At 38.2% G+C, this 25,650-nt stretch overlaps 1 protein-coding gene and 1 non-coding gene across 9 annotated transcripts in view; one reads left to right on the plus strand and one right to left on the minus strand.

Annotated features, from left to right (window-relative positions):
- The window catches only part of ATP11C (ATPase phospholipid transporting 11C (ATP11C blood group)), a 142,349-nt gene that overhangs the window by 18,498 nt on the left and 98,201 nt on the right, over nt 1-25,650 (plus strand). The window lies entirely within an intron of this gene.
- On the minus strand, nt 5,490-5,609 carry LOC148090387 (U6atac minor spliceosomal RNA). Its single transcript, XR_015713787.1, has one exon. It is a non-coding gene; the product is annotated as a U6atac minor spliceosomal RNA (small nuclear RNA).

A 25,650-nucleotide genomic window follows, 5' to 3' on the forward strand; every position in this document is an offset into this window, starting at 1 on the left:
GTAAGAATTAAAGCAAGTGATAGTGCTTGCTTCAAGACTGATGGCCAGGGTCAGCGCAATGGGGCTGTCGTCTCCAGCAATCCCATTCACTATCCATCCCACCTTTTTTTTTAAAAAATATATTTTTATTGGTTTCAGAGAGAAAGGGAGAGGGAGATAGGAACATCAGTGATGAGAGAGGGTCATTGATCGGCTGCCTCCTGCACGCCTTCTACTGGGGATGAAGCCCACAATCCGGGCATGCGCCCTGACCAGGAGTTGAACCATGACCTCCTGGTTCATGGGCCGATGCTCAACCACTGAGTCACACCGGCCGGGCTATCCACCTCATCCTTAATTCATGTCCATGGTGCCCAACAAAACTTAAAGCACTTCTCAGAAAGATTTTTCCAGAAGGAAGGGTCCACAGAATTTAAACAATAAACTATTTAATTATAGGTGACTTGTTAAGTAGTTTAAATCACATTCTTCAAATGCTGTTGCAACTCAGTTATTTATGATTTACCAGTTAGACTTTCTCACCTTCTGTTTTCACTTATTTTATACTTAGAAGTAACAGTGAAAAGTATTTCCCCAAACAAGACCCTTTCTATCCTCCCATCTTTCATATAAGTATAAAGGATTGTATAGATATTATGAATCAACCTCCTGCTTATTTACATTCCTTCAAATGCTAGTCACAGTAACAGATGAAGATCACAAAGTACTAGCAAAGAAGTCATCAGCACATCTTGTGTTGAAATTTGTTACGGAGTTTTAATATTAAGGCATGAGTGTGTCACGCAGCAGATGATCCTCTAGGATGAATTTGATTAATTCTCCACAGCAGCAAGATCTCATAATCAGATGGTGTTGCTTGAGGCTTTCTCTTGCTTTGGAGTTGGATAATCAAAATTGTGTAACTTCCAGTGGATTTCCATTCTGTCATGTATCAAGGAACGTCTGTGCAGATGGAAAGAGATTTTCTGTTGGACTGTGTGTAAGCTCAAGTGGGAAGGGTTAAAAATTAAGAGTGAATACTTTTAACTGAATTTTGCTTCCTAATGACAGGCATTTCTACCAGATTTGGTGTCACTGCAAACATGAAAGGAACAGAGACATCTGGGTTTCATTGCTGGCTTCACCATGAGTTTGTTGTGTAATTTTTTTAATGTAATTTTCCTCAATGGTCCTCAGATTATCATTTGTACAGTGAGAATGGATAGGCCAGAACATAAACCCCTCAAGACCTTCTAAATCTGTGGTTCAGAATGGGAAAGAAGAATAGCAATATGGACTGTCCTCCCGGTTACACATTATGACCATGGTATGTTACATTAGGAAAAAATGTAATGGGAATAAAACGTTTTGACCAAGGAACTGATACCAAATTATTTTTTCTAGATATAGTCACAAATATAAAATGAATAGTTTTCTGGATAATACCTATGGTTTGTAGCACTTTTTAAAGATATGTATTCTAGTCCTGACCGGTATGGTTCAGTGGTTAGTGTGTTGCCCATGCACCAAAGGGTTGTGGATTTGATTCCTGGTCAAGCGCATGTACCTGGGTTGCAGGTTTGCACCCCTCTATGGCTGGCGTGCGTGAGGCAACCAATTTACGTCTGTCTGTCTGTCTCTCTCTCTCCCTCTCCCCCCCCCCAAGTATATGTATTCTGGATTAGAGAAATGGTGGTGGATGGAGAAAGTGAACAGAAGAAATGTCTATATATTGAATTCCATATTCCTCTTTTCTGGTTCTTCATTGTGACAGACTCTCTCTCTTTTATTGATATACTTTGAGCAGCTCTTTTCTATGTATGGCCTGCCTCATGCTGTCTGATGTTTGGAGGGCTCTGAGGGCCTGCTGGCTTTCATGTCTTCACAGCAATCCAGTGGACAGAGTTGGGGTGGGTCAGCCCTGAGTGAGGCTTTGGGCCTTAACCTGTCCTGAGTTGGAGAGAATTTCAGGAATCTCAGGCAACTAACTCAGTACATCAGCATGTTTGCTATGTACTTATTCTGTGTGTGCTCAGGTTTTTGTAAGGCTGCTTTTGTATAGTTCCTTGTGATTAAGAATGGCCTTCCCTTGACCTATGTGTCTCAGTTGTGGTTCGGCAGCAATAGACAGAGGTCTAGGCAGGGAAGCAGTGAGCCAAAAGGTTGCCAGTTCGTTCAATTCTTGGTTGGGGCACATGCTTGGATTGCGGTCTTGATCCCCGATGGGGAGCATGCAGGAGGCAGCCGATCGATGTTTCCCTCTCACATTGATGTTTCTCTCTCCCCCTCTCCTTTCCTCTCTCTCTAAAAATCAGTAAAAATTCTTAAAAAAGAAAAAGAATGACCTTGTATTTTCATGCCAAAAACCGGGCCCTGTTCTGTTTTAACCCTGTGAAGTCCGAGTCTGCGTATAGTGGTTGGTGCCCTAGTTTCTCAAAGGGTAGGAATATGCCTTTTTTTAGCCAGGCTTCTCATTCTCAGTAAGTTGAGCTCTGCTTAGATACATGCCTTTGCTGCTCATTATTGATGTTGATGTTCACTGACTAATTGCTTTTTATCAGATTTCCCTGCCCTTGTGTTCTGCCTGCTTTCTCCATGCTGAGTATCCTGATGCTCACTGCTTAGCTGCCTAGACATCTGCCTATTGCTGCTCAGTTTCCTTTTCCAATTATGCACTCTTGCCTACGTGAAATTCCTTCTAGACATTGCTTCTGGGCCCATCTCCAAGTACGTGACATTCCCTCCCTCCAGTATGTAAGGGTCTATGTAGACTACAGGGCCTGATCTACTACACTGACTGCCTTCAGAAGCTTAATTATGATAATCAGTGGTTTCCTTTCTCGGGGGCCTTTATAAAAAATGTACTATTAGCTTTTAGCTGACTTAGTTCATTATTTTCTGATATTATAAACTCATCCATTAACATTTTGATTAGACCAATTTTTTGTCTTTCTTTAGAATAAATTTCACGTATCCTCTTTTCTGCCACTTGTTAACTTTCTCAGGGAAGTGGCCTAGAATCATAAAATGTTCACATTGGAAGAGCCTTCCAAAGGTATTCAGTTTAATTTTGCACGTGATGAGTAGCTTACCAACTTCTCAAATAACCCATCAGTCACATTTTGCAACAGCTTTCAATTGGTTTCTTGGGCCCAAACCATTCATTCATTCATTTATTCATTCACCCAGTCAACACAGTTACTACTGTTAGCAAGGCACTAGGATATAAAGGAAAGTGTGTGTGTGTGTGTGGGTGTGGGGGGAGAAACCATTCCTGTCCTTAGGGAGCTGCTACTTTGTTGGAGAGGGCTTGTAGAGAGAAATAATAACAATTGCTAGCTAGAGGTATGCAATGGGCAAAGAATGGGCCATTTCTTCTGCATGACTCTGGGTTGGTTCATGGAGGGGCTATACAATGAACAACAACTTTCTGGTACTCTGTTAGCTTTTCAACTACCCAAAAGAGAGAGAGGAAACTCCCCATCTCCTTTGCGCTCCTGTCTGTTCTGGACTTGCCCTTGGATTCATCTTTCTAAATGCAAATCTTCATTTGTTACTCTGCTGTTAATAGTCTTTCTATTGTCTGCCCCACAAACTGACATCTAATTCTTTGGTACAACTTACAAAGCCCCTCAACATTTGTGGTTTGTGCCTACCTCTTCAGTCTCATTATACACCATTTTCCATCAGGTTATCAGTACCACAGAACTTCCTGTGGTTTCCTGGCTATGTTGTGCTTGCAACCTGGAATGTCTGCCTGTCTTGTCTTTTGGGGTGCTGAGAGCCTAATGGGAAATAGCATACAAGGAGGAATAAATCACAGCTGTAGCTTTCTTATTCCATTAAGGTGCACTCCTGCCTGTTTTCTGTTATTGTACACCCCCGCGCCTGCCCACCAGATGATTGTAAGCTACTCTAGACTAGGTAGTTATCTCTCTGTCTTCAGCCTTAACACAGAGCCTGGCCCCAAATGGGCAGTCAATAAGTATTTGTTGGATGAATGGATGACTGAATGAAGACAAGTCTTCTGTAGTCTGTTTTTCAGTTTGGGTCTCCTTTGGGGCTCTGAGAATGTTACTTAAATGACTCCTACCACTGTTTTGACCATAGCTCCCTGCAAACCCAGAACCATGCACACTGGCTTACCCACTACTAGACACCTGCCTGCAGCTATCACTGAATAGCTTGCCAAACTAGGAGAAAGGCCCTTCAGGGGTGTTTTGGACAACTCTTCACCTTCTCCCACCCTGCAGCCTCTGCTACCAAGATAAGCTTCTATTGTGTCTCCTCAAAATTCTAACCAAGAGAAAGAAATTGCACAGAATGAAAATGCTTCTTACCTGCTCTTATAAATCAGAACACTTGTAATTTAAGGAGAATTAGTACTTGAACAGATTCCTGTCTCATTAGGCGGTCCTTTGAATGAGTCATCTACAAACTCGAGCAATTGGTAAGGACAGTTAGTGGCCATTTATCATTTTAGGTTAATTTGTTTAAAATAAATAGGAAATGGGGAATTTGGGTTTTAAATTACATATTTATCACCTTCTTACTAGAGACCTTTTTTACACAGTTTTATCAATCAGCAGTGAAAGACACACAAAACTCTCATGACATTTGTCCTCTTCCTGTCCTTTAGTCATGACTTAGTCAAAATTCAGCATGTTTAGTTCTGATTAATTGTAGATCTCTGCCTAAAATAGTTGGCCATTTCTGAAATGGTATGTATGCTTTTTTGTTTTTGTGTTTCAGGTTTATTGAGATATAATTTACATACAGTAGAAATTGCTCTTTTTAGATATGTACAAGTTTGTGAATTTGGCAAAATTATATAGTTTGTAGTTACCACTGAAATCAAGATAATAGAATTTTTTTTCTTGCAAAATGTTCCTCATGCTCTGTAGTCAATCCCCTCCCTATACTGCCAACCCCTGGCAACCACTGGTCTGATTTCTGTCTCTATAGTTTTATCATTTCCAGAACTTCATATAAATGGGATCAAAATGTGTAACCTTTTGAGTCTGGCTTATTTCATTTAGCATAATGTTTTTGAGAGTCATGCATGTTGTTGCGTTTATTCAGAGTTTGCCTCCTTTTATTGCTGAGTAAAATTCCACTATATGAATGTACTAAGCTTTATCCAATCAACAGTTGGTGGACTTTTGGAGAATTTAAGGTTTTTAGTGATTATGAATAAAGTCGCTGTAAACGTTTGTGTTCAGGTGTTTGTGTGAACATATATATTTATTTCTCTTAAGTAAATACCAAGGAGTGGCATGGCTTGGTTTTATAAGTGTGTGTTTAACTTTATAATAAATTGTCAAACTGCTTTTCAAAGTAACTATACCATTTTTCATTTCTGTCAGTAATATACAAGGCTCCAGTTGCTCCAGTATCCTTGCCAACATCCTTAGCCATTCTAATAGTGATAATGTCATTGTAATTTTATCCTGCATTTTTCCTAATGATTAATGATTTTGACCAACTGTGTGTGTTTTGAGGGTTCTTTATAAAAATCATGGTTAGATGCCACAAAGTTGTTTATAGTCCCTTAGCTATATGTATTTTATAGGTCACTATAACTATTTCTATCTCTTTTAAGGAAAGTGCTTACCTTGCTTATACAATACAGGTAGAGTGCTTTTGCTTCATGTTCATTTGGTCTTCAGGCTACCAAAAGAGATCGAGGGGAAAGGCAACAAATATAGCAAGTGTCTATGTACTAGACAGTGTATGTTTATTTAAATTAATCAAATATAATGAGGAATTGAGGTCCATCAAGTAATTTGTACCACTGAAGTTTTTTATTTAGTAAATGGCAGGGTCAGAACTTAAGTGCAGGGTCAGAACTTAAGCCCCATGATCAACCCACTACACTGTATTATTGCCTTTCTCTGGAAACCACTGCATGCATGTGTGTGGGAGGGAGGGAGAGTGACATAGACAGATACAGAGAGGGTGGGAAAGAGATTGAGATTAGGAAAGGGAGAGATGCTCTACCAACTTTCATTGCCATTTAAAAATCTGGGCTTTTCGATATCTTGGTTTGGATCTTACCTCTGGCATTTACTTCATTCGTGGCACATTTGTCTCACTGAGGCTCATTTTTTACAAATTTGAAATGTGGAATACTAACATGAGTTGTTATGAGGAATACAGATAATATATGTAAAGTGCCTTATACTAGAATGTGCTCAGTATTGTGGTGTCCATTACTATCTGTCATCGTTATTGGATTCCTATCATTAAATGTACTTTATAACTGGAAATAATTAATTTGGGTTTGGAAAATGCCAAATGTGATTTAGAATGATTTCTGCAGTTTGTTTACTTCTTTTGCCAAAATAACCTAGGTTATGTTCCTTTTTATATAGACTTAGTTTTCTCTACTTTTAACCCATTTCCTTCCTAAGTCAAAACAATACCAATATACTAATTCAGTCTGCAAATTTGGAAGACTTAAGAAGTACTGCCGAATGGTTTGGGCTTAAGTAGTGTGTTGGGGGTGGGAGGTCTGGAAGTGGTTGTCTTAGCCCAGAGAACTGGAGATGCCATTTTCATTTTACGTGAGTAACCAACCATCAGTTGGTAGCTTTATTTCCTTAGCTCGTGCTGATCTGATCTGACAGTTTCTGAGTCATTGTGACTCTTCTCTAACTGACACAAACTACTTCAGGCTGTTTGGAGGTAATGACTGCTGTTTTCAATAAGGTTATTTTGGTTATCATAAGTAGGACCCATGAGTTTCTGTGTTTCATCAGTCAAGTCAGGGGAATAGCAATGAGAAAGAAAAAAAAAACTGAGTCTGAGAAAGGGCAGCAGGCCATCATCAAATGACCACTCACTCGTTGGGGTGCTCAGTTCACCTCATGATTTTCATGCCTCTGGGTATTTACTCATGCTGAGTCCTCTGTCTAGAATTCTGTGTTAGTCTGGGTCCTCTGAAAAAGAAATTTAGAATTAAACTGGCAAGGATTTTATTAAGGGAAACTGCTTGTGTGAGAGACAGTGGGGAGGGAGCTCAGAAGGGTAGGTATACCATTCCATGATACAAGTCTGACCCCTAGTGAAGAGGAGGTAGAGAGTCGTAGTTTAGGCAGAATGTTTCTAGGCTAATGAGCAGTTGAAGAAAGGTTTTAAAAAGCCTTTGGGAAGTCCAAAGTCAGTAGTCAGTGGAGTCCTGTTCCTCCTGTACACAGGCATTGATCAGGTAGGTACAGTACATTGGAAGTATGGCTTCAGTACAGACATGAGGATGGATTTCTGAGGCAGCAGCTCATTTGTGCTCCTTGTAGTTGGCCGTCTTCTAAGCCTTCATAAATGCCTTTTCTCTATCGTTTAATTCCTCCTACTTGTCCTTAAAGGGCTGTCCTTTAAATGTATCCTCTTCTGGAAAACTTTTCCTTGAAGGAAATTCTCAGCATGCCTACAATGATGATCCTCTAATCCATGCCTGATTAATTTCTAATACACATACTTGAACCCCTACCACCTATTATAGGACTGAAAAAACTAGTAGGTGCTCAGGAAATATTTGTTGAATGAATGAATGAGTTGGTAGGACATGAACAAGCAGATAGAAGGGAGAAGATAGTTGAGGCAGAATGAACTGCTTGAGCAAAGCCATAGGGGAGACAGAATGAACGAAGTACTGTCTGTTTTTTTCTTTTTTTCAAATAAGTATATCTTGCCCCCAAACTGTCATTTTAGGGAAAGTAGTATGATGCAAAACAGGAGGGGAAGGAGTGTCTTCCTGGCTGTTGAAAATGATTCCTATTTAAGAACTTTGTTGAGAAAAAAAATGTTTTGAGTATTTCCTGAGAGACTTCTTTCCTGAAAGGAAACAGAGTTCATGGAAATGGAATTTTACTGCTGCCAGGAAAAGCGATAAAGATCAAATCTCATACAACTACTACCAGAATAGAAATTTCCATACAGCAAAGAGATGTCAAAGTTCCAGTTAATGGTTCATATGTGTTCAGCATTAAGTGCAGCTGAACTGTAATTCTGTAATGGAATTTGACAATCCAGTTTATAATGTATAAATTAGTGGAGACCCATTCATCTTGACATTTGCTGACTCTGCCAGATGTTGGTCATATTTTTATGGAAAGAAACAGAGAGCTGGCCAGGATCCCAAATCACTGCCAACCACCAACCACTGCCACATGTTTTTAGATGAGATAGACACACTGAGGATAAGACAAAATAACGCTTTATCAGCAATGGGAGATTTAGACCCTGATCTCTATGTAATGTTATACCTTGGTGACTTGGGTTGGACCGTTTATGAGGCAGTCTCTTTGTTTTGCTCAGGCCCAAGTCTGTCCTATGCAGTCTTCTTCATGTCTTGTTTCTCCAGAGTTAAGACTTGAAGGGATGAAAGTTTCATTTGTAGTATGCGGCTGAAAAAAGGCATCATGACTTTGCTGTGAGGATTCAACCAGGTAATGCATGCTGAGGGCTTAGACTATGCCTGGCATAAAGTATTTGTTCAATAAATGGTAGCTAAGTTTTATTATTATGCAGTGGAAATGGGTCTGAGGGTAAAATCTAAATATTTCTAGGTAAGTATTATCAAAGTTGGTTCTTCATGCATTTGGTGAGTGTCTGTTCTATGATAAAGCAGAATGGGACTCTAAGGACATTGGCTGCTATGGCTCATTTCTGTAATTATTCAAACATACATAGTTGCTGATATCCATCTGTTCTCTCAAGTGAAGATAGTTCATTTTGGCATATACATAAGCAAAATCATGTCCTTCTCCACTGTGCTCTGACCTGGTATGGAATACCTTTTCTTTCTCATTGATCCATCTCTCTCACCTTCAAATTTCTATTATAATTATTCTTTAGCTTACAGTACCTAACTTAAGAAAGTCCCTAACTTAGGAAAGACATGTGAAATAAGAAGGGTACATGACGTGTTGCTCTCCCTTGATGTTTCTGTTTATCAGATCGCGAGACTCTTTGACCCTACTACTCTTGCCTTCCATGTCATTTCTTACATTTTAGTGGAATAGTACACTTGAGAAGACTATCCATTTATTTCTGTCTTTTACTACTAACTGTCATTAATTTCACCAAAGAGATTCTCTTTCACGTGTGTTTACATACGTCTTTTAACCATTTTCCTCCTTTTCCCCCCAAGTCTTGACATTACATCAAAAGCTACTCCTGTCTCACTTCTCCATTTGAAAACCAAAAGCATGAATTGAATCATGACTGATACGGAGTTGAATATTACTACTGATAGTTGTGTACAAGGCAAAGGAAAGCCATAAATTAAAAGGGAAGGAGTAGTATTTGAACTCCCAAAGGTAATTCATACTCGGTATGTTCAAATCTGAACTCACTCTCTGTGTCTTCTCTACACCTCTGACAGTCAACTCTCAAGGTGTTTATCAAATGTCTTTATTTCTTCCTCACTCCACTGCCCTTGCCCTGGAGCTGGCCCTCATCATCTTGCAACTAGAGGCAATAACTTTCTAGTTCCCTCTCTGCCCCCTTCTGACTATACAGTATCACAAGAGGGTGCCTTTTTTTTCTTTCTAAGCTTTTAAAAAATTATAAAATGACACGGGTTAAAAAAAATCCAACAATCAGATGTGTAGCTTAATACAATATTACAAGGCAAACATACTCAAAATCTTCATCCAGATCAAGAAATATAACGTCGCCACCCCAGAAGTCCCTTCAGGTGCCCTGTCCTAGTCATAAACCCTCCCTCCTTCCCAAATAACTATTATTCTGAGTTTTAAAGTAGTTATTTCCTTGCATTTCTTTATCACATGAAAACATCAGTCTTGCCATATCTGGTTACCTCTATGCTACAGCCTAGGGAATGCTTAAATTCCCTCACAGGTTTTCTCAGGCCTACCTTTGCAGCCTCCTTTCTGTGACTACTCTCCCTAATATTCCAGTCGCTTGTCATACTGGATTATGCACAGGCTTCCAAATACCTCCAGGCACTTGCTCCTGCTTTCTGGAGTTGCCTGTCTTTCCAACTCAAATGTCATTTGGGCTTTGAAGCTGTCCTGGATCTCCTCTCCCTAACATATGTGGGACTGAATGAATTCCTCCCATCCCTGTGTTTTGTACCGATTACAGCATTTTACACATGTTCTTTTATTAGGATTTATAATTGTTTTTGGTACCTAATAGATTGCTTAATGCATAGTAGGTGCTCAGTAAATGTTTGTTGAATGAATGAATCTATGTAATTGATCTTTAAATCTGTTTTTAAAAATTTATTTAGAATTGACACAGGTAATATACTTGATCATGTGATCAAGCTTGCTTTTCCTTAAGTATTCCTTCCTATTTTATACAAAGTTTTTTTAAATTTTATTTTCTGTCAGTAACTAACATATTTAGTATTTAATTTACTATTAGTTATTGAGTGCCAGACGCTGTGCTAAGCCCTGTCTGTGTATTTACTAACTCCTCACTATATTTCCATTTTACAGGTTAGGGCACTGAAACTTAGAGAAGTAAACAAGTTAAGGTCATATAGCCTAAAAGGAATAAAGCTAGGGTTCAAACACACAGTCTGACTGGAAATATCAAACTCATGCTCTCCTTACCATTCTGTGTTATTACTTATTAAGAAAGTTAATGTGTTCTCAGTTGCAAACAGTGGATTTTTGCAAAACACCTGTGGAGCATGGTTCATTTGTGGAAGTATGTTATCCATTGTCTCACTGTGCTCTAATCAATTAAGTTCTTCTTTCCCCAAACTGCTTCTGTTCAGGGCTCTGTCTAGCTGTATTGACATTAGGTGTGTATTTCTTGTGGCTGATGCGTGGTGGGTTGGTTAATGGCTCTCAGTGAACCACAAATAAGGAGATTGCTCTTGTATTGGCATATCTCTTCTCAGCCACATGTATTATTTAGCTTATGGCTGTTGTTTGCCTTGTGCCTGGCAAGGTGGTAAATTGTGTCTTTTAAAATTATATTGGTCATTAACGTTAATTGTTATTTCTTAACTTCCCTTTGAGATGCTAAAAGGAAATCTAAGTATAAACAATTAAAGAAGCAATTAAATGGAAGAACACCAGTACAGGAATCCTCTAATAGTTCCCACATACAGACCATGGAGCTTACAGAAACTTAGACCAGGGACTTTGGAGGAATTGGGTCTGAAACAGCAGCAATGGAGCCACAGCCATTTAGGGAATTATTGCTGGTAAGTGGGCACAGAGGAACACAGATGCATGTCTGGTCTCACGTGTGCCTATGGCAGTGTCAGTGTTTGCCTTTTCCCCTTATTAGTATGTCAGCTTCTCCAGGGCAGAAATTGTAGTTTTTCTTTGTACTAAGGAGCCTCATGCCCCTTAGTACCAGTTGAGTCATGCATATGGCTTAGATAGGCAAGTGTTTCTTGTCTGTTATTAAGAACTTTCTTAGTGCGTTTTAGTTTTTAATTTTTATTTTTTGTTAATCCTCACCCTATTGATTTTTTTTAGAGAGAGTGAAAGGGAGGAGGAGAGACAGAGAGAAACATCAATGAGAGAGAGACACATCAATTGGTTGCCTCCGGCACAGGGATCAAGCCTGCAACCAAGGTACATGCCCTTGACTGGAATTGAACCCAAGACACTTCAGTTCAAGGGCCGACACTTTAAACACTGAGCCAAACCAGCTAGGGCTGCATTTTGGTTTTTAAAATCAACTTTTCATTTCAGCAAATTACCAAGGTTCATCAAGAATGTTTGCTTGTGGAAAACCTTATTGCATGTAACTGTTTCTTAAAACTAACAAAAATAACAGCAGCTAAGATTTTTAGTTCTCTTAGCAAATGCTAAGGGCTGTTTAAATTGCTTTACACACATTTATCTCCTAGACTACTCTCACAGATCCTTTGAGGTTGGAATCAGCATTGAGTATTGATATACAGCCACACACATCCACTGTCCTCTTTTACACCTTTGCCAAAGGGGAACAAATGCATCTCTGTTTAGTTTGGGAAAATCAACTTTGTATATTCATGTGGTTGCTAGTACTAGTTTGGGATTATTGCGTGTGATGTGTACTCTAACAGGTATAATCTCACTAAGTCCTCTGAAAAACCTGGTGAAGATAGGTACTGTTTATTTTCTGTATTTTACAGATAAGGAAACAGGGTTAGAGAGTTTAAATGACTTGCCCAAATCACAAAACTAGTTAGGAGCAGAGCAGGAAGTTTATCCAGGTAAGCTCTCCTGTCTGTACTCTATTTCTGTTCATAATGGACCTCAGATGCAAGAAATTGGAATCATAGTTATCCTTTGTTCAAGACTCTTTGGAGGTACTCTAACCCACTACTGCACTGTCTTTGGAGCCAGTCAACTTAAAACAAAAAAGTTTCTGAAACAAGCCATTTTTTTTTGTTAGTTATTTTTAATTTTGCTAAAATACAAAGAAAAATTTGCCATCTTAACTACAGTACTTTTAAGTGTATGGTTCTGTGGCATTAAGTGCATCCACACTGTTGTGAGCTTTCGCCACCATCCATTTCCAGAATTTTTTTCATCTTGCAAAACTGAAACTCTACCCATTAAATAATAATTCGCCATTCTCCCCTTTTCCCTAATTGCTATCAACTGCAACTCTTTCTGTCTCTATGATAAAGTCAATCAACATTTATGTTAAGAGTATACCATTAATCTCCATAGCCACCAGCTTTGCTATTGATTTTTTTTTAGATAAAAATATTACAAATCAAACCAGGGTTTAGAAATATATACTCAGTGTTGAAACATAAAGTCAAAGACAATTAAAGTAGAATTTAGACTGCCTTTAAGAATGGGGTATTGCATCTCTTAAAGCACTTGGGGCCCTCACCACTATATAAAACAAGTAGATTTATATTCTGCAACTTACAGATAAGAAAGCTTCACTGAAAGGAAAAACAGGCCTTATAGTTGGGCGTTTCCTTTACTCTAGGGAGGGCAGTTTCTTTGGAAAATAAACACTGTTTCAGTCACATGAATTCATGCAAATTGCTGCATCAGACTAAAAATCCATTATACTCAGTAACTTTTAAATAATGAGATTGTATATTTTGGGATGCTCTGTACAAAGCAAAGCATTATGTACTAAAAGTGCTGATTATGAAAGCTGAAACCCCACTTTTTCACTGAAGCCTCACTTCACTTTTTCCTCCCATCAGTTTTTTTAAGTGAATTGCCCACAGGTTACTAATACTTAGAAAAGTGAATTGTGTGGTAATACAGGTATACTACTTTAATTTAAGCATTTGAAGATAGAGATCCCCCACCCATTCTCTTTTTCTTGTCTTTCTGGGGAAATCCTGAAAATCAAAGTTTCTTTTACAATTATTCTAGAGTATATTAGATGACAGTACAGTAGAGCCGTAGAAAACTCACAGGGGGAAAAAGTGTTTGGTAGCTCATAGGAGCTGTTATGAGATTGGACTTTTACCTGGTATCTTGGAGAATCTGATCAAGGGTAAGCTTGATGTAGACTATTTCAAATGCTGCTGCTGTTCTCAAAGTTCTTGTAGTTAAAATTCATTTTTAGCTATTTAAAAATAGCACTCCTGTATTTTAATTCCTTGGGTTGTCTTAAAATACTCAAGTTGTGTCAGCCAAACGGGGTCTGAAGTGTACTTGATAATAACTTAAAATTTAGATTAGTTTTTATCTAATCCCGAAATCAGTAGGAGTGATTTCTTTTAATTCAGGGTCTGTCTCTCTTTAACTGGTGTTTTATGTAACTAAGGATAGATATGATTGAGAAAAATTTGATTGACAATTAGTAATCAGTATTTTTTTAATTTGAAAAGTATTGTATGTGGTTAAATATTTTTAACTCCAGAAAATATAAAAAAGTTGACATTCCTGCTTCATTTGCAGCCCTATTCTCCAGAGGGAACCCGTTAAACTTATCTGCGTATTCAGATTGTTTTTATGTCTGTGTGAGGACACACACACCCCCTCTTTTTTAAAATATACAATTAGTTCCTGGCCAGGTGGTTCAGTTGGTTGGAGTGTCGTCCCATAGACCAAAAGGTCGTGGGTTCAGTTCCCAGTTAAGGCACATACCTAGGTTGCAGGTTTGACCCCCAGTCAAGGTGAGTACCGGAGGCAGCTGATCGATGTCTGTCTGTCTGTCTGTCTGTCTCCCTCCCTCCCTCCCTCCCTCCCTCCCTCCCTCCCTCCCTCCCTCCCTCTCTCCCTCCCTTCCCCTCTCTCTAAAATCAATAAAAACATATCCTCAGGTGAGGATTAAAATAAATAAATATATACAGTTAGAATCAGATTGCATAAGAGTCTTCAAATTGCTTTTTCACTTAAAGTATGTTAGAGGTGATTTCATATTGGTACATTTTGAGCTACTGGTGTTTTATCAGTTGTACAGTAGCCCATTAAGTTAAACGGTGCCACCCTGATGGATATTTGAGTTATGTAGTTAATTGTTTTACTGTTATAAACAGTGGTGTTAACCAGCATCCTTTTACATTTTATTACTCTTATTTGTAGAAACACACAGCTGTTTTTAGAAATTAGAGTAATGATATCTAAAGTTTTCCAATTTATAGTTCTTTTTGATAGTTCATAATTTTAAAATAAAACCAGTGTAAACACAGCTTTTGGAACCGTAAGAATGAAACCTACCATCACATATACTTGAACATATGTGATGGGGCAAAAGTAGATTCACTGTTGTTAGTATGTGAAACAGTTTATTCCTGTATTCCTATTTATTTATTTATTATTGTATTATTGTATAATTATTGCATTAACTGTAAACCTACTTTTGCCCACCTCTGTATATCTAAAAATGTGTGTAAATACTATTTTGAACAATAATAGTTACCATTTAATGATCACCAACATTATCTTATTTAATCCTCATAACACTATGGGATAGGTACTCTCAGTATTCCCAATTTATAGATGAGGTAGCTGATTAGAGAAAGATTAAAGACTTGTCCAAGGTCCCATAGGTAGCATCAGAGTGAAGGCTCCAGAACAGTGTGTATTCACCAATAAAAAGACAACTGAACTGAAAAAGGGACAAAGGATTTTAATAGACATTTCTCTAAAGATGTACAACTGGCCAGTAAGCACATGAAAAGGTGCTCGACACAATTAGTTGTTCAGGAAATGCCAGTCAAAACTGCAGTGAGATACCATTTCACGCACATTCAGATTGACTTTTAAAAAATGGGGAGGATGTAGATAAATCAGAACCCTCATACTTTGTTAGTGGGAATGTAAAGTGTGCCACCATGTGGAAAACAGTTTGCTGGTTCCTCAAAAAGTTAATTATGAAATTACCTTATTACCTAGCAATTTCATTCCTAGTTATATACCGAAGAGAAATGAAAACGTGTTTGCACACAAAAAATGTTTATACACAAATGTTTATAGCAGCATTATTCATATAGCAAAATGGTGAAAACAACTTAGATGTCCACCAACTGATGAATGCATACGTAAACAAAATGTGGTATATCCATTCAGTGGAATTTTTTGTATGATCATAGAAAGGAATGAAGCACTGATACATCCTACAATATGGACGGACCTTGAAAACATGCTAAGTGATAGAATTGAGACAGAAAAGACCACATAGTGTATTATTCTGTTTATTTAAAAAGCTCAGAATAAGTAGAAAAGGGCCATTTGGATATAACATCATTCGCGGGTCATACAAAATTATCAACTTAAAAATGAGCTATGATAAAAGCTCCTAGATGTATTGAATTTTGAGTCCTGCCTGTGGTTGCTTTGACAGTCTGGACATTCCCCACCCTGGTTTTAGGAATATAGTATGGCTCCAATTTACAAATACGGAAACTGGGGCACAGAGTGGTTAAGTAACTTGCCAACTATGACAGACCTTGCTAGTAAGTGGCAGGTCCAGGTTTTTTTTTTGTGTGTGTGTGTGTTTTAATATATCTTTATTGATTTCAGAGAGAGGAAAGGAGAGGGAGAGAGAGATAGAAACATCAATGATGAGAGAGTCATTGATCAAGCCCGCAACCCGGGCATGTGCCCTGACCGGGAATCGAACCCCGATCGCCTGGATCCTAGGTCGATGCTCAACCGCTGAGCCACGCCCGGCCGGGCCAGGTCCAGGGTTTTGATCCGAGGTCTTTTTGACCCCCACTATCTGTATCTGCCACACACTTGAAAAAGAAATTACACCATTGTTCATCTTGAATGCTGATAATTGGCAAGTTTTTGCTACTTTTCAAAAATTGGCACAAAGTAAAAGCAACTTTGGATTTCTTAAAGTTGAGAAATTTGTAGCTCCATTTGTAACAAGTTAAGTCTGAAAAATATACTGGAAAATATATTCAGCAAGCAAATTAAAAATTAACTGTAAAACTATACTTTAATATTTTTATCACACATACACTGTGATTCATTTTAAGTAATATAAACTACAAAAATGTTTTAGATGTATAGAGAATCCTTAACACGATTACATGTTTCAATTATTCTTAAATGCTTTTTTTTTACTAATACTTTTTCTTTAAAATTACTTTAGGGGATTTTTTTTTCTTATGGTTTCAACATTTTTTGGAAATGTTGCATTTTCCATTAATTGAATTGTTCTAGCTTCTCTTCTAACTCTGAAGCAGTATTTGTGTGTGTTGTCAGTCGTGTACATTTGAATAAAGCTTCTTAGTAATTGCACACCTGGGCCTGCTGTGTGGCCCTGATGAGGGCTATTTTATATGCTTCTCAGGAATGATGAAAACAAATATGTTCTCTTAAGTGGTAGAATTAATAGATAAAGCCACATTGAAATTAAAGTCCACAAGTAACAGAGTTCTTCCTGAACAAGTCGCTATGCAGCACACAGTATAACAGCAGCTCCAACTATATTGCCAACAAAATTGTCATGCCAATCCTATGTCCTGTTTGCCTTCTCCTCCAGGGGGTTTGTGTTCTTATCAAAACAAACAAAACAAGGTGCCCTGTGTATTGCTGGTCCTCAGGAATTACCAGATTCTGTTTAATGCAGACAAGGTGCTGCAGCAGTTACTCCCCAAGGTACCATGTGCCAAGGCATTTTAAAAACTTAGTATGTTTTCAGTATGATACTGCTGCTCTGGAAGAACTGTATACATAGTGGTTTACTTTCCCAGTGTGGTTAGGGCTGACAGTTGTAATACATGAGGAGATTTATGGTTGGTTTGGTTTTGTATTCTGCCTCTGCTACGTAACTGGAAGACTGTGAAGATTTAGTAATCCTCTTTGTCCCTCAATTTCTGCCTCTCTAAATTGGGGTGATAAAACCTACTTCTTAGCGTTGCTGTGGGGATTATTCAACAGGATTACATAATCTTGATTTATACATTTGCTTAAGACAGTGTAGTATTGGGATTAAGGATGCAGATTGTGAGTCTGTCGACCTGCAAACCTTGGCTCTGTTCCTTCCTAGCCACCTGACCTAGGATAAGTCAGATAATCTCTTTGTGCTTCAGTTTCCTCATCCATAAATGGGGAAACTAATAGCTACCTGCTTCATAGAGTTGTTATAAGGAGTAAATGAGTTAATACATATGAAATGCTTTGAACAATACCTGGCACATGGTAAATCTTCAATACATGTTAACCATTATTACCATTATTATCTCTACTCATTATGCAATATCAATGTTTGTTTATTGTGCTCACCTTCTTTGTATCTTTTGAGCCTGGCATATAGTAGGTACTTAATTAATGAAGTAGCGAATGAAGGAATATGTTCATGTTTCTCAGATTTATCCTTTACCCTCTCCATTTCCTTATAAACTAATTGCTTTCTCCCATGATTCATGTGTTTTTTGCAGCTGGACTCACCATGTTTTCTAGAACAAATATTTGGGATACTTGGTCTAAAAAACAGAACATTCTTGTTACATCCAGGCTGTACTCTTTATCATAGTCTGATATTCTGCCTCATTTAGATGCACATCTCCTCCCCTACTTAACTGTAAGGGAAAGGAATATTGTCTTCCTCTCTGGTCCCCAGTGTTCAACATAGAGAGTAGGGCATAGTAAGTGCTCTATAGATGATTGTTGAGTTGAACAGAGTCAGGATAAGAGTTCTCCCTTCTCAAGATGGAAATAAAGAGCTGCCTTTTAAACCAATGATAGTTTTATGGTTATTAGGAGCTGTGGGATCTGAATATGACTTATTTTGAAGTAACACATATTATATACTGAACCTCAAATTAGGTGTAGTATATCTGAGAGGGAGGAGCCAGAAACAAGACATTTGAAAGAATTCAGTTTCATAAAATTGAATACTGATGCTTTTCTTTAGTGGCTGTTCTTTTCTCATATCACTTATGTCCTACATATCTGTTTTCTTTTTCTTTCTTGGTCTATCCCAAGTCCTTAAACAGTAAATTAGATTGGAAATAACTCATTAGTGCTTTGCAGTCACTGGGCAAGGAAAGCTGGCACCAATTGCAGTTTTACTCTTGCTGCATCTCTCTACCTGGAGGAGCATGGAAATACTTTCTCTAATTAGTCATTAAAAGTCTAATGAAATTCTGTTTTTAAAAAGCCTTTTACATTTTCTTCTGTTAAGCAGTTTCTTTCATTTGTGGCATATATGAGGTTGATAATTGTCATTTACATTACTGATTTTATAAGTTGGTTTCATTCTTTATGTAACTAGACGCATGCATTGTGTAAAATTTTGTGTGTAAGAGGAGGTCATTCATCTGTCTGCTAAAGATATTCTCCTTTTTACTGTTCATGTGAGGATTGAGTGTGTCTGCCTTCTGGTAATACATTTAAGGCTGCAGTATTTGTCAGAAATTAGAGTAATGGGCTGTGGGCAAGCAAGAGGAAGTTGACTCCTACCCCCTCTGAAGAAGAGTCTTCAGAAGAGAGCCAAGTCTCAGGGAAGGCAAGTATTTATAGGGAATGTTTTCTGATGTTAAGGATATATATATAGTTTGATTAGCAAGGACAGCAGGTTCTACAGGTCATGGTTTAATCAGTGAGTTAGGAGCGAGGAAGGGAAGGGGAATAGTGAGTCATGACTGTGGTGGAGAGAAGAGGCACAGAGCAGTGTGAGGGTTAGGATGAGAATGGGCAGTTGATTGTAATTGATTTTTAAGTTCTCAAATTTTTTTGTAAAGACATCTTCATTAAATACCATGTGAATAGCTCCGAGTGCCACAGGAGTACCTGGCAATTGCCCCCATTAATCCTTTCCCTTCTCAAATGCTGTCTAGGTCTGAGCCTGACTAGAGTTCTAGGTTATGTGCTTTCTCCCCCAAAACCTGATTCTTAACTACTGTGAGTCTGCTTCATGCAAAATACAAACTATAACAGTGAGCAAGTTGTTTTAGAAGTGTAGCCCAAATCCTTAGTTATGTTATACTTATTTGTGTTACTTTTACATTTTTTAAATTTTTTCATCTATATTGAGATATAATTGACATATAACATTATATAAGTCTAGACTGTGCAGCATAATACTTTGAAATATGTATATATTGAGAAATGATTACCACAGTAAGGTTAGTTAACACATCATCTCACATAGTTATAATTTATTTATTTTTTACAAATTTAAGATGTTTATTCTTAGGGATGAATAAAGGAGTTTCTTTATAGTATTTTATTTTAGGGTCACCTTCAGAGCCCAAGTCCTGCTTTCACTATAGAAGCTGGGGGCGGGGGGTTGGGTATTTATTCATTGCAGGTGTTATGGAGCCATGGGCTAGTTCGTAGATGTGTACATTTGATTACACATGCTGTTTGTTTCTTCTTCCAACTTAGTTCTTTACTCAGAGCCCTCCACTCTCTGATACTCTCTTGATTCCAGCCCTGGGCCTTTTGAAGTTGGCTTTAGTTTCTTTTTTGCAAGCATTTTGAATGAACTCTAGGTCTTCTAGCCCCATTGAAGTCTGAGTAAAGTCACAGTGTGTACTATTCTGTCTTATGTTCAAATGCTCAGTAAGAACTCTTATCTGATCAGTGTGACACAGTTCATTTAAAGAAATACTCATGAATCGTTGTGATTTTGTAAGCATACTTCCTTTCTCTCTGCTTCCATTTCACAAAGATTGTGTCTCTCTTTTTATTCTAGTTACAAATATGTTCACATTGATTTAATTCATGCCACTGTATTTCAAGTGTGATAACCCTGTAGATGTATTTCACTTGTGTTAGGATTACATTTTTTTACACAGTTATTTTTAATCTATGGTGGAAGCAACCGATTAGAGGCAGCGAAGGAAATTGCTATTTCCCTGTGCTATATGTATAAAACAGTGACTAACATTGTTTGGGTATTTACTATATGAAGGCACTGTCTCACAATTGCCTTATTACCATGATCATCCTTATTTGTACAGATAGAGAAACTGAAATATGACGTGGTTAAGTAATTTGCCAATGGTCTCTTAGTAAGTAGCATAATCAGGATTTGAACCCAGACATCTGTCTCCAGAACCCCCACATTCAGCCAATGTGCTCCTCTTCCTTGCCATCTCTTTTATGGCCACTTTGAAACAACCCGCTAATTGCCAGGTTCTCTGAAAAAAGGTAATTAGAATAGCAAATATCAGAATGCCTTTGATTTTTTTAGCATTAAAAATACCACCATTAGAAGATATTTATGAGACAGTTAAACATTGAGACTCTGGCCTTGATCAAATAATATTTCTGTGTCACATTATAGCTTGATGATTCTTGGTGACCTCAAACGGCTCTAAACAATACTCTGATTTGGGGGCTAGGCTGGTTTAGTCAAATGAGTGAGCCATATCTGTTTCCCTGTACTCTTTTGTCACTTTGTCCATCTACAGAATTCTTCATCTGCTTACACATAGGTGTTGCTTGTCCTTACAGAGGAAGCAAATCCAAAATACCTATTAAGAGAATACGACCCAGACCTCCAAGAATCACTGGCTAATCACCTTGAGAGGGAAACCGATCTCTTAAGGTTTGCCAATTTTATGCATCTACACCCCTCCATATGTTACAGGGTCTCTTAATTAGGTTGCTTAATTTAGCATAGCTGAACCTTCAGTTTACTTTTAGGGAGACTAATGCAGGAGATTCCAGTCCAGGAGAGCAGCAGTTTGGAATAAACGAGATACTTGAGGAAGGAGACCAGTTTGGTGAGAGCAGAGCCCTCTTGCTGGGGACTACTAGTAAAAAATGCAGTTAGAATGGTTAGGAAAGGTCAGGCCGTGTTAGAGAAGTCCCAAAACCAAGCACAGTATATGACTGGAAATGAAATTCTCTTGTCATTTTATCCAAATTCGAGTTTTGAAGCAATACACAATAGACTTAGAAATGATTTTGATCACACTCTTGATTAGAAGAGGCCCAAATTACCTGAGGCACGGACATGCAGTAATCTGGAAATCTTCCTAGACCAGCTCTATCTGGCTGTAGTCAGCCTCTGCATTTCAGCAACCCTTATTTTTTCTTCCTATTTCATGTTTTCTTAGCAATGTGCTGCAAATGTGTTTATATACTTCCTTCACTTAAGTCCTCTTTGTGGTCTTCCCTTCAATCCAGTGAGATTGTATCTCAGGAACTGTAGTTTAGGAACTGGGGTGTAACCCTAGTCAGTGAGGTAAGAGTCCAGAAAAAAGGAGCTAGGTGTCCCTGCTTGCTGGCTGATGACCTCCCACCATGGCAAAAGGTGAAAGAGTGAAAGAAGGGGGGAGAGTTACTGGTTGGCAGTGTGGCAGGGGGAAGGTATAAAGTATGGAATTTAAAACCTGCCCATGCACCCTGGGCTAGGCAAGATATTTGGGGGCCTAGAGAGCCATGAGCTCATCTTTTTTGAGCTATAACCTGAGGTTTCCCATTCCCAGGAACCCAGTTAACTAGGGAAACTAGGAAGAAAGATTTTCCCTAGGTAAATAACTTTTTTTAAAAAATCATCTACTAGGTTCCATTATTTGTTAACTCCAGAGCAAGATGGTGTGTGTGTAAAATACTTTTAAAACCTAATTTTTTGTGTCTTTTCTGCTGTCAGGGAGGCTTACAATTTTAACAAGTTGCAATTTTGTGATTGAAACATATCACTTGTTATGTGTTTGAGTTGTTTTTCTACAAAAGTTCCATTGTAGTCTCAGTGCAGGAATAGCAAAAGCTGAAGGGAGAAAATTCACTTTCATGTTGTTGAATATTGGTGAAAGGAGAGGTTTTCCTTAGAGCTGTGCTGCTCTTGAATGTTGAATGTTAACCTCATTTGGAGTTTCATTTGAACAAATACAGTCTCTTTCTTTCCCAGCCCATTGTACTGACAGCATTTCAACCCGCAGCCCTCCTTCCCTAGCCCTAACCTTATTACCCTTTAGGAAATTCTTTCATAGGAGGAGGTGTTTGCTGTGATCAAATAGAAGGAACTGTTTGATCTTAGCAGGGTTTAGACATGTCATGAACTGGCATTTTGTATTTATAAACATTTAGGGGTACAGGTGAAAACTTAATGGGGAAAACACTAGTCTTGTTTTCTACTTGGAGTAGGGTATCTAGATTCTGTGTTTCAGGCTTTTTCTTATTTTTATTTATTGATTTTGAGAGAGGGAGAGGGAGGGAGGGAGAGAGAGAGAGAGAGAGAGAGAGAGAGAGAGAGAGAGAGAGAGAGAGAGAGAGAAACATCTGTGACTGGAGATCGAACCCACAACCTTAGTATATTGGGGCAATGCTCTAACCAACAGAGATACCCAGCCAGGGCTGTGTTTTAGGTTTTAAATTCCATACCCTCTTACCTGTACTCCAGTAGTGTTATTTAAGACTAGAAGCTATGATCCAAGAAATAGCAGTGCTGATTACATGCTATTGTTTACCCATTTAATAGTAAACCCTTTGTGTAAGCTTTGTTACTAATTATTTTGTCAAATATATGTACAAATAAATAACATCTGGTAATCATTGAGATCTTATTTTTAAATGCAACTTATTGTCACTTCCAAAGAGCACAAGGATAATGTTACAGTGTATAAATGTCCTTCACAGCTTTAACAGAGTCTTTTTGGGTGGGACTTTCTGTAGTTCAGTGATATTTCTCTCGGCTCTGCTTGCAGAGAAATCAATGCTGTGAAAAATACCGTGCCCCAGTTTATGATTATTAAGTGAGGTGGACTTGAAAAGAGAACAGTGCATGGCTGGCTGATTTGAATTATGTTGCTCTTTGTCCTAGCTTCTGTTCCATAGTGCACACTGGCTGTGTGATTGGCTCTCCTAAAAACCTTTTACAACTTGTCCTTGTGCATTATGGCAGGTTACGTTCATGGAAGTCAAAGAAATATAAGTCTAATCTGATTTCCTTCACAGAAATAATATTACATTGAGGATTATATTCCTCGCCTGATTTCTGATTTTTTAAAAAATAATAGAAATGACCATAATCACCCTTTCAAATCAACTCTTTAATCATCTGAAAATTATGAATCTAAATACTGCTTGGGAAAAAAATTGTCTTGTGTGTAAATCAATTAACAGGCATTACAATAGCTAGTCACATTAAATTATGTTTAATGAGCTGAAGTGTCAGTAGACTATAAAGAGTAATTATCATAATCACTGCCTTGTTTTTACCGAACAAATCAGAAGGTTAAAAAAAACCACTTTCTGCAAAGTCAAGGGATTCACAAAGGATTTCTTTGGGTAAATGTTGAGAAGAATGTTGGAGGAGAATTTTGGGGACACTTGGAGTTACGGCTTTTTGAAAAGCTGTATTGAGATTTTCTTCTTGCTTTGCATGGCTTCTGGTAAATTCCCTGTAGCAGACAGATTGTGGAGGACAAGTTATTAGTCTCTCTTTATTTGAGTTGCCATCAGGGAAGGCTTTATTGAGAAAATGATAGTTGAGATATCTGAAGGGTGATAACAAAAAGGTAAAGAAGAGAGGGAAGAGTTTTCTATGTGGGGGGAAGCAATGGAGTAGAAGCCCTGGGGCACGAAAGGGCCTGGGGCTCACTTTGCTTGGAAAGGAGGCAGATGGGCTGTAACAGAGAAAGCAAGAATGTGTGAGTCTTACAAGACTAGGTCGGAGTAGAAGGAAGAGACCTGATTTGGCAAGACCTTAAGGATTTAATTTTCAGTTTGAAGATTCAGTGAGAAACCATTAATATGGGGACAGGAGGAGCAATATGGTCAGGTTTGTGTTGTGTTGTATGTGATTGTTGTGTGGTCCTGACTGGGTCACCACTCGCAATACTGTGCTGCCACCATTCTTGTCACTTAACAGATTTGTTTAAGTATTTGTGTAGTGTCTGGTCTCTCCACTACTCTGAACTCTTCAAAGGCAGGAACTGTGTCTGTTGTTTATTCATCACTTTATTTCCAGTGTCTTGCACATAGTAGGGGCTCAACAAATACTTTGGTTGAATGGATGTATCAACCATATTAACAATTTTGACTTGTGACCTGTTATAAGGCAAGGGTGTTAGTTTTTAATTAATTTTACATAAGATAAAATTACCTATTTTAAAGTAAGCAATTCCGTTGATTCTGAAACTACCAACACTATCACATTCCATAACATTTTCATCACCCAAAAAGAAAATTCCATACCTCTTTCCCCTCCCCCATCTTCTGGCAATCTGCATGTAAATGGAATCATAGAATATGTGACCTTTGTGTATAGCTTCTCTCTCTTTTTTAAAATCCTCACCCAAGGCTATGTTTTATTGATTTGAGAGAGAGGGAGCAGTGTGGGGGGGGAGAGAGAGAGAGAAACATACATCAATGTGAGAGAGAAACACTGACCAGTTGCCTCTCATATGTTCCCCAACCTGGGATTGAACCCGCAACCTAGGTGTGTGCCCTGAGAGGGAATCGAACCCATCACCTTTTTGGTGTACTTAATTTCTTTGTGTGCCTGAATAATGTTCCATTCTGTGGATATACCATATTTTGTTTATTCATTCATCTGTTGGTGGATATTAGGGTTGTCTCCACCTAATGAACATTAGTGAACAAGGTCTTGTTTGAGCATCTGTGAATTTGTTCTTTTGGGTATATATGTAGAAGTAAAATTGCTGGCTCATATAGTAACTCTTTGTTTTGCTTTTTGATGACCCACCAAACTGTTTTCCACAGAGACTGAACTGTTTTATACCTCTACCAGCAATGTACGTGTGTTTCAATTACTTCACAAGGTGTCCCCACCAATATTTTTATTTCCTATATCTTTTTAAAATTCTAAACACCCTACAAGTATGTTACCTTTAAAATACCAATCAGAAAGAATATATGCACCTCTGTGTTCATAGTAGCACAATTTACAATAGCTAAGATCTGGAAATAGCCTAAGTGCCCATCAATAGATGAGTGGATAAAAAAGCTGTGGTACATTTACACCATGAAATACTATGCAGCTATAAAAAAGAAGGAACTCTTACCCTTTGTGACAGCTTTAATGGACCTGGAGAGTATTATACTAAGCAGAATAAACCAGTCAGAGGAAGACAAATACCATACGATCTTACTAATATGTGCAATCTAATGAACAAAATAAATTGATGAACAAAATAGATCCAGAGACATAGAAGCATGGAACAAACTGGCAGGTGCCTGAGGGGAGAGGGTGAGGTGACTGGATAAAGAAGGTGAAGGTATTAGCTAAAAAGCATATACACATACCCCATAGACACAGACAGGAGTGTGGTGAAGGCCAAGGGAGGGGGAGGCGGGATTGGGTGGAGGTAGGCAAAAGGAGGGGGGATACCTG

This window comes from Miniopterus natalensis, chromosome X, assembly GCF_054644295.1.
Source record: "Miniopterus natalensis isolate mMinNat1 chromosome X, mMinNat1.hap1, whole genome shotgun sequence".
In the NCBI taxonomy this organism is placed as follows: Eukaryota; Metazoa; Chordata; class Mammalia; order Chiroptera; family Miniopteridae; genus Miniopterus; species Miniopterus natalensis.